The sequence below is a fragment of the Triticum aestivum genome, chromosome 3B, assembly GCF_018294505.1.
Source record: "Triticum aestivum cultivar Chinese Spring chromosome 3B, IWGSC CS RefSeq v2.1, whole genome shotgun sequence".
Classification (NCBI taxonomy): domain Eukaryota; kingdom Viridiplantae; phylum Streptophyta; class Magnoliopsida; order Poales; family Poaceae; genus Triticum; species Triticum aestivum.
Genome location: NC_057801.1, coordinates 756,846,969 through 756,858,067, shown reverse-complemented (window position 1 = coordinate 756,858,067; position 11,099 = coordinate 756,846,969).

The window sequence follows — 11,099 nt, the reverse complement described above, 5'->3', positions numbered from 1 at the left end:
GCTCCTGCCATTTGCCGATAACTTTGTTACAAAACATGATCATCTCATAAAACAAATTATATCACATCATGTCTTGACCATATCACATCACAACAAGCCCTGCAAAAACAAGTTAGACGTCCTCTACTTTGTTGTTGCAAGTTTTACGTGGCTGCTACGGGCTTCTAGCAAGAACCGTTCTAACCTATGCATCAAAACCACAATGATTTTTCGTCAAGTGTGCTGTTTTAACCTTCAACAAGGACCGGCCGTAGCCAAACTCGATTAAACAGAAGTTGGAGAAACAGACACCCGCTAGCCACCTATGTGCAAAAGCACATCGGTAGAACCAGTCTCATGAACACGGTCACGTAATATCGATCCGGGTCGCTTCATCCAACAATACCCCGAATCAAAGTAAGACTTTGGTGGTAAGTAGTATGACTATTATCGCCCACAACTCTTTGTGTTCTACTTGTGCATATAACATCTACGCATAGACCTGGCTCTGATACCACTGTTGGGGAATGCGGCAATTTCAAAAAATTCCTACGATCACGCAAGATCTATCTAGGTGATGCATAGCAATGAGATAGGAGTGTGTGTCCACATACCCTCGTAGACCGAAAGCGGAAGTGTTTCAATAACGTGGTTGATGTAGTCGAACTTCTTTGCGATCCAACTGATCAAGTACCGAATGTACGTCACCTACGCATTCAGCACATGTTCAGCTCGATGAAGTCCCTCGTACTCTTGATCCAGTTGAGGACGAGGGTGAGATTCATCAGCACGACGGAGTGGCGATGGTGATGATTATGTTACCGGCGCAGGGCTTCGCCTAAGCATTACGATGGTATGATCGAGGTGTGTAACTGTGGAGGGGGGGGGGGGGTACCGCACACAGTTGGGAGAGAAACTTGTGTGTTCTAGGGTGCCCCCTGCCCCCGTATATAAAGGAGAAAGGGGGAGACCGGCCGACCTCTAGGGCGTGCCTCAAGAGGGGAGTCCTACTAGGACTACTAGTCCTAGTAGGATTCCGCCAAGAGGGAGAGAGGGGAAAGGAAGGAGAAGGAGAGGGAGTAGGAAAGGGGGGCGCCGCCCCCCTTCCCTAGTCCAATTTGCACCCAAGGGGGAGGGGGCACGCAGCCTGCCCTGGCCGCCCCTCTCTCTCTCCATTAAGGTCCAATGTGTCCCATTAGTTCCCCGGGGTGGTTCCGGTAACCCCTCGGGCACTCCGATTTTTTCCGAAACTTTCCGGAACACTTCCGTTGTCCGAATATAGCCGTCTAATATATTAATATTTATGTCTCGACCATTTCTAGACTCCTCGTCATGTTCGTGATCTCATCCGGGACTCTGAACAAACTTCGGTCATCAAAACACATAATTCATAATGTATATCGTCATCGAACGTTAAGCGTGCGGACCCTACGGGTTTGAGAACTAGGTAGACATGACCGAGACACATCTCTGGTCAATAACGAATCGCGGAACCTAGATGCTCATATTGGATCATACATATTCTACGAAGATCTGCTTTATCGGTCAAACCTCATAACAACATACGTTGTTCCCTTTGTCATCGGTATGTTACTTGCCCATGATTCGATTGTCGGTATCATCATACCTAGTTCAATCTCGTTACCAGCAAGTATCTTTACTCGTTCCGTAATACTTCATCCCGCAACTAACGCATTAGTCACATTACTTGCAAGGCTTATATAGTGATGAGCATTACTGAGAGGGCCCAGAGATACCTCTCTGGAACATGGAGTGACAAATCCTAATCTCGATCTATGCAAACCCAACAAACACGTTCGGAGACACCTGTAGAGCACCTTTATAATCACCCATTTACGTTGTGGTGTTTGGTAGCACACAAAGTGTTCCTCCGGTATTTGGGAGTTGCATAATCTCATAGTCTGAGGAACGTGTATAAGTCATGAAGAAAGTAGTAGCAATGAAACTGTAACGATCATTATGCAAAGCTAACGGATGGGTCATTTCCATCACATCATTCTCCTAATGATGTGATCCCGTTCATCAAATGACAACACATGTCCATGGTTAGGAAACTTAACTATATTTGATAACGAGCTAGTCAAGTAGAGGCATACTAGGGACATTATGTTTTGTCTATGTATTCACACATGTACTGAGTTTCCGGTTAATACAATTCTAGCATGAATAATAAACATTTATCATGAAATAAGGAAATAAGTAATAACTTTATTATTGCCTCTAGGGCATATTTCCTTCAAAATTTTACTAGGGATGCCTTGGGCATCCCCAATCTTGAACTCTGGCCTCTCCTTCTTCTCATATCGATAACTCCTCGATCTTTGAACACTTCATCCATACAAAACTTAACCAAACTTTTTATTAACGGGATTAGTACATATAACATCAAATCCCATCATGTATTGCTGTAACACTAAATATAATAAATATTACCCACTGCATGCTATCAGAATTCTATGGCTCCCAAGTCAACGGGCTCAACGAGATTTAAAACATAAGCAAATAATGCAACTATAACAGCAATATGTGAAAATAGGACAATCTGTAAAAATGCAGATGCTACATATACTTATGTAACTCAAACAATTCTAAAAAATTAGGACAAAATAAACATTTTTCATAGAAGTACTATTTAAAAATTTCAGATTTTTTTGCATATTCCAGTAAAAAAATTAAATTCACGCACTATAACAAAAGTTTCTATTTTGCACCGCACACACAAAACAAGCAATTTAAACATCCTAAAGGTAAATCTTGGCACATTATTTTTATAATACAATGGATTTTTAAAAGGGGATAATTATTTTTGTTGGGAAGTTTTTGTAATTCAAGATTCACGAAGTTTCCTTAGGCATGAAGAAGTTCAAGGGTATCCTCCACTTCAACGGTGCTCGTCTTTCTCACTTTCAATTTTATTTTTTTATTTTTTATGTTCCCCTATTTTTTGAAACTTTTTAAAAGCACACAACATAAGTAAATGACTCTCTAAAACTTCTGGGTTGTCTCCATGGCAGCGCTTTCTTTAAAGGCATTAAGCTAGGCATACAGTGCTCAAGTAATTGATCCACCCGAATCCCAAGGTACATTAAAGCCAATTTTAATTAACAATGATTTGTATTTTTGTAATGAGCACAAATCAACATATATCACATAACAATGGATTATAACTCTCTTCCTACGCATCGGCATGCCATAAAAGAATAATTCATGCACATCAAGTGAAGGGCAATGCATAGTATAAACAGTTTCTTGCAATTTTATCATATTGGGAACATAGAGAGGTGGAGATGTAGTTCCTCTCTCATAATAATTTCAAGTAGGAGCAGCAGGCATATGCATATTATATTCATCAAAATCATCATGCGTAATGGTAAAAGGCAACCCATCAATATAATCCTTAATAAGCGCAAACTTCTTCGATATAGTGTAGTTGGGAGAATTCAAAAAGATAATAGGACTATCATGTGTGGGTGCAATAGCAACAATTTCATGTTTAACATAAGGAACTATAGCAAGTTCATCTCCATAAGCATAATTCATATTGGCATCATGGCCACAAGTATAGAAAGCATCAAGTTCATTAAAAAGGATATTTCAAATGAATCAACGGGATCATAGCAATTATCATAGCATTCATCCTTCGGTAAGCACGAAGGGAAATAAACAATGTATGAGTTGAGGAGTTACTCTCATTAGAAAGTGGACATGGGTAGTTAATCCACTCTTCCTCCTTTTGTTCTTCGCTTTCCTCATCTTTTTCATCTAATGAGCTCACAATTTCAGCAATTTCTTCTTCCATAGATTCCTGTAAATTATTAGTCTCTTCTTGGACAGCGAAGATTTTCTCAACAAATTCATCAATATCAGCATTGTATTTATAATTCTCATAGCAATACTTAAGTATAGCAAAGAACTTAGATCTGTAAACAACATCATCACAATCTTCAAACTTTCAAACAAAGATTTAATTTCATAAGCACCCTTAAAAGCAACAAATTCTTCTATTTGTTCCACATCATAGTAACATATCTACCATTAGCATAACAAGCCAAGGTTTCATTATCATTAAATTCACATGAAAAGGGAGGTGTGGAGCCTTCATCCTAGAGCAATAAGTGTAATCATGTCTCAAGCATAAATTCCAAGCATACCATTGCAAACAATCAATTTGACCCCATAAGAATTTCCCTTTTTGAGTCAAGCGATAATCCCTAAAGTATTCATGTCGATCCAACGTGTCTCCCATTATCAAGTTGAATGGGGTTTCTCGGGATTATGAAAGTAGTGTTTAATATTTTCCACATAACGAGCATCGAGGGTTTTAGGAGGTCCCCCATCTCCATGAGTAGCAAGTACAACTAGTTTTTTTAGTGTTTCGTGTTCCATATCCATAACAAAGATAGAGAACAACTGAGAATAGAAAATACAAACTACTTAGTGATAAACCAAACAAGCGCACACGAGAATATTCACCCCACGCTATTGCTCCCCACTGGTACATCTACGTGCTATACAAACGGTTTTTAACCCCTTTTCGTGAAGGCACTTGGAACCATCACCAAGTGAGTGTGGGTGATAGGGGGGTCATTCCCACACGACCCAGAAACCATCGGGCCCTCCTGTCACACAAGCTGGCTCGTGTGCGATCGGGCGAGGCATCGAAACCCAATTGTTTCTGTTCGTATGTACATCCCACACGGTGATCCCAGAAAAACATTTCCATTAGTATGTATATCACACACAGTTTTGTGTGTGGAAACGTTGGTGCAAGGTGGCCTAACGCAAACAGTTCTCTGCCGGAAGCCGTGTGTGATTGTTAGTTGATCGGACATGCCTACTTTCTAGAAACCGTGCGTGTTGTTTGAGTTCATCGCCCACGGTGTTGTCTGGGTAACCGTCTGCAATAGAAAACCCCAATAAGTAGGGTAATTAGTCTATTATTGATAATCCATGTACTAATCAAATTGATATTTCTTATAAAAACACACCAGATAATTCATATCCGTATAACAGCAACCAAAATTTCATGATCGAATTACATCAGATAGCTTCGGCACTTAGTTCCGCCATTACACAACACCACAAAGTTTCACATGCAACATCAAAAACCTTTAGAAAGTAGCACCATACATGGTAAATAGACAGATGAATCTCATATTGGAAACTGCAAAAGCGGAAGGCAAATGTTGAGCCTTCAGTGATGTTGAATGTCCTTGCAACTTTAGGCTAGTGGCTATGGATAATTGCCCTCCCAACCTTCATCCTCTTCAGCAAGACTTCAATATTATACCGTGGGTGCTGAATGAATACCTTCCTCGCCTCTTGACCATGCAGGTGCTTTGAGAGGTAATCATCGGTGAACTGCTTTGAAAAGTACTGAAAACAAAGATATGCAAACAAGGTAAAAGAGTTTGTACCTGAAGGAAATATGCCCTAGTGGCAATAATAAAGTTATTATTTATTTCCTCATATCATGATAAATGTTTATTATTCATGCTAGAATTGTATTAACTGGAAACATGATACATGTGTGAATACATAGACAAACATATAGTCACTACTATGCCTCTACTTAACTAGCTCATTAATCAAAGATGGTTATGTTTCCTAACCATAGACATGTGTTGTCATTTGATTAATGGGATCACATCATTAGAAGAATGATGTGATTGACATGACCCATTTCGTTAGCCTAGCACTTGATCGTTTAGTATGCTGCTATTGCTTTCTTCATGACTTATACATGTTCCTGTAACTATGAGAAATATGCAACTCCCGTTTACCGGAGGAACACTTTGGGTACTACCAAACGTCACAACGTAACTGGGTGATTATAAAGGAGTACTACAGGTGTCTCCAAAGGTACATGTTGAGTTGGCGTATTTCGAGATTAGGTTTTGTCACTCCGATTGTCGGAGAGGTATCTCTGGGCCCTCTCGGTAATGCACATCATTATAAGCCTTGCAAGCAATGTGACCAAATGAGTTGGTTACGGGATGATGCATTACGGAACGAGTAAAGAGACTTGCCGGTAACGAGATTGAACTGGGTATTGGATACCGACGATCAAATCTCGGGCAAGTAACATACCGATGACAAAGGGAACAACGTATGTTGTTATGCGGTTTGACCGATAAAGATCTTCGTAGAATATGTAGGAACCAATATGGGCATCCAGGTTCCGCTATTGGTTATTGACCGAGAATAGTTCTAGGTCATGTCTACATAGTTCTCGAACCCGTAGGGTCCACACGCTTAACGTTACGATGACAGTTTTATTATGAGTTTACAAGTTTTGATGTACCAAAGTTTGTACGGAGTCCCGGATGTGATCATGGACATGACGAGGAGTCTCGAAATGGTCGAGACATAAAGATTGATATATTGGACGACTATATTCGAACACTGGAAGTGTTCCGGGTGATTTCGAAGAAAACCGGAGTGCCGGAGGGTTACCGGAACCCCCCCTGAAGAGTTAATGGCTCACATGGGCCTTGGTGGGAAGAGAGAGGGGCGGCCAGGAAGGGCCGCGCGCCCCCTCTCCCTCTAGTCCGAATTGGACTAGGAGGGGGTGACGCCCCCCTCTTTCTTTCCCCTCCTCTCCCCCTTCCTTCCCCTCCTAGTAGGAGTAGGAAAGGAGGAGTCCTACTCCTACTAGGAGGAGGACTCCTCCTCCTGGTGCGCCCAACAATGGCCGGCCGGCCTCCCCCTCCCTCCTTTATATACGGGGGCAGGGGGCACCCCATAGACACACAAGTTGATCTACGGATCGTTCCTTAGCCGTGTGCGGTGCCCCCCTCCACCATATTCCACCTCGATCATATCGTCGTGGAGTTTAGGCGAAGCCCTGCGCCGGTAGAGCATCATCATCGTCACCATGCTGTCGTGCTGACGGAACTCATCCCCGAAGCTTTTCTGGATCGGAGCCCGGGGATCGTCATCGAGCTGAACGTGTGCTGAACTCGGAGGTGCCGTACGTTCGGTGCTTGGATCGGTCGGATCGTGAAGACGTACGACTAAATCAACCGCGTTGTCATAACGCTTCCGCTTACGGTCTACGAGGGTACGTGGACAACACTCTCCCCTCTCGTTGCTATGCCATCACCATGATCTTGCGTGTACGTAGGAATTTTTTTGAAATTACTACGTTCCCCAACAGTGGCATCCGAGCCTGGTTTTATGCGTTGATGTTATATGCACGAGTAGAACACAAGTGAGTTGTGGGCGATATAAGTCATACTGCTTACCAGCATGTCATACTTTGGTTCAGCGGCATTGTGAGATGAAGCGGCCCGGACCGACATTACGCGTACGCTTACGCGAGACTGGTTTCACCGCTACGAGCACTCGTTGCTTAAAGGTGACCGGCGGGTGTCTGTCTCTCTCACTTTAGTTGAACCAAGTGTGGCTACGCTCGGTCCTTGCGAAGGTTAAAACAACACCAACTTGACAAACTATCGTTGTGGTTTTGATGCGTAGGTAAGAACGGTTCTTGCTAAGCCCGTAGCAGCCACGTAAAATTTGCAACAACAAAGTAGAGGACGTCTAACTTGTTTTTGCAGGGCATGTTGTGATGTGATATGGTCAAGACGTGATGCTATATTTTATTGTATGAGATGATCATGTTTTGTAACCGAAGTTATCGGCAACTGGCAGGAGCCATATGGTTGTCGCTTTATTTTATGAAATGCAAACGCCCTGTAATTGCTTTACTTTATCACTAAGCGGTAGAGATAGTCGTAGAAGCAATAGATGGCGTAACGACAACGATGCTACGATGGAGATCAAGGTGTCGCGCCGGTGATGATGGTGATCATGACGGTGCTTCGAAGATGGACATCACAAGCACAAGATGATGATGGACATATCATATCACTTATATTGATTGCATGTGATGTTTATCCTTTATGCATCTTATCTTGCTTTGATTGACGGTAGCATTTTAAGATGATCTCTCACTTAATAATCAAGAAGTGTTCTCCCTGAGTATGCACCGTTGCGAAAGTTCTTCGTGCTGAGACACCACGTGATGATCGGGTGTGATAGGCTCTATGTTCAAATACAACGGGTGCAAAACAGTTGCACACGCGGAATACTCAGGTCATACTTGACGATCCTAGCATATACAGATATGGCCTCGGAACAGGGAGACCGAAAGGTCGAACGTGAATCATATAGTAGATATGATCAACATGGTGATGTTCACCATTGAAACTACTCCATCTCACGTGATGATCGGACATGGTTTAGTTGATTTGGATCACGTGATCACTTAGACGACTAGAGAGATGTCTGTCTAAGTGGGAGTTCTTAAGTAATATGATTAATTGAACTTAAATTTATCATGAACTTAGTACCTGATAGTATTTTGCTTGTCTATGTTTGTTTGTAGATAGATGGCTCGTGCTGTTGTTCCGTTAAATTTTAATGCGTTCCTTGAGAAAGCAAATTTGAAAGATGATGGTAGCAATTACACGGACTGGGTCTGTAACCTGAGGATTATCCTCATTGCTGCACAGAAAAGTTACGTCCTGGAAGCACCACTGGGTGCCAGGCATGCTGCTGATTCAACTGACGACGTTAAGAACGTCTGGCAGAGCAAAGCTGATGACTACTCGATAGTTCAGTGTGCCATGCTTTACGGCTTAGAACCGGGTCTTCAACGATGTTTTGAACGTCATGGAGCATATGAGATGTTTCAGGAGTTGAAGTTAATATTTCAAGCAAATGCCCGGATTGAGAGATATGAAGTCTCCAATAAGTTCTATAGCTGCAAGATGGAGGAGAATAGTTCTGTCAGTGAACACATACTCAAAATGTCTGGGTATAATAATCACTTGATTCAACTGGGAGTTAATCTTCCTGATGATAGTGTCATTGACAGAATTCTCCAATCACTGCCACCAAGCTACAAGAGCTTCGTGATGAACTATAATATGCAAGGGATGAACAAGACTATTCCCGAGCTCTTCGCAATGCTAAAGGCTGCGGAGGTAGAAATCAAAAAGGAGCATCAAGTGTTGATGGTTAACAAGACCACCAGTTTCAAGAAAAAGGGCAAAGGGAAGAAGAAGGGGAACTTTAAAAAGAACGGCAAGCAAGTTGCTGCTCAAGAGAAGAAACCCAAGTTTGGACCTAAGCCTGAAACTGAGTGCTTCTACTGCAAGCAGACTGGACACTGGAAGCGGAAATGCCCCAAGTATTTGGCGGATAAGAAGGATGGCAAAGTGAACAAAGGTATATGTGATATACATGTTATTGATGTGTACCTTACTAATGCTCGCAGTAGTACCTGGGTATTTGATACTGGTTCTGTTGCTATTATTTGCAACTCGAAACAGGGACTACGAATTAAGCGAAGATTGGCTAAGGACGAGGTGACGATGCACGTGGGAAATGGTTCCAAAGTCGATGTGATCACGGTCGGCACGCTACCTCTACATCTACCATCGGGATTAGTTTTAGACCTAAATAATTGTTATTTGGTGCCAGCGTTGAGCATGAACATTATATCTGGATCTTGTTTGATGCGAGACGGTTATTCATTTAAATCAGAGAATAATGGTTGTTCTATTTATATGAGTAATATCTTTTATGGTCATGCACCCTTGAAGAGTGGTCTATTTTTATTGAATCTCGATAGTAGTGATACACATATTCATAGTGTTGAAACCAAAAGATGCAGAGTTGATAACGATAGTGCAACCTATTTGTGGCACTGCCGTTTAGGTCATATCGGTGTAAAGCGCATGAAGAAACTCCATACTGATGGGCTTTTGGAATCACTTGATTATGAATCACTTGGTACTTGCGAACCATGCCTCATGGGCAAGATGACTAAAACGCCGTTCTCCGGAACTATGGAGCGAACAACTGATTTATTGGAGATCATACATACTGATGTTTGTGGTCCAATGAATGTTGAGGCTCGCGGCGGGTATCGTTATTTTCTCACCTTCACAGATGATTTGAGCAGATATGGGTATATCTACTTAATGAAACACAAGTCTGAAACATTTGAAAAGTTCAAAGAATTTCAGAGTGAAGTGGAAAATCATCGTAACAAGAAAATAAAGTTTCTACGATCTGATCGTGGAGGAGAATATTTGAGTTACGAGTTTGGTCTACACTTGAAACAATGCGGAATAGTTTCACAACTCACGCCACCCGGAACACCACAACGAAATGGTGTGTCCGAACGTCGTAATCATACTTTACTAGATATGGTGCGATCCATGATGTCTCTTACTGATTTACCGCTATCGTTTTGGGGTTATGCTTTAGAGACGGCCGCATTCACGTTAAATAGGGCACCATCAAAATCCGTTGAGACGACGCCTTATGAACGGTGGTTTGGCAAGAAACCAAAGTTGTCGTTTCTTAAAGTTTCTGCGATACTTATGTGAAGAAACTTCAACCAGATAAGCTCGAACCCAAATCGGAGAAATGTGTCTTCATAGGATACCCAAAAGAGACTATTGGGTACACCTTCTATCACAGATCCGAGGGCAAGATTTTCGTTGCTAAAATCGGATCCTTTCTAGAGAAGGAGTTTCTCTCGAAAGAAGTGAGTGGGAGGAAAGTAGAACTTGATGAGATAACTGTATCTACTCCCTTGTTGGAAAGTAGTTCATCACAAGAACCAGTTCCTGTGACAACTACACCAACTAGTGAGGAAGCTAATGATATTGATCATGAAACTTCAGATCAAGTTTCTACTGAACCTCGTAGGTCTACCAGAGTAAGATCCGCACCAGAGTGGTACGGTAATCCTATTCTGGAAGTCATGTTACTTGACCATGATGAACCTATGAACTATGAGGAAGCGATGATGAGCCCAGATTCCGCAAAATGGCTAGAGGCCATGAAATTTGAGATGGGATCCATGTATGAAAACAAAGTATGGACTTTGGTTGACTTGCCCGATGATCAGCAAGCCATTGAGAATAAATGGATCTTTAAGAAGAAGACTGACGCTGATGGTAATGTAACTATCTATAAAGCTCGACTTGTTGCGAAAGGTTTTCGACAAGTTCAAGGGGTTGACTACGATGAGACTTTCTCACCCGTAGCGATAAGTCTGTCCGAATCATGTTAGC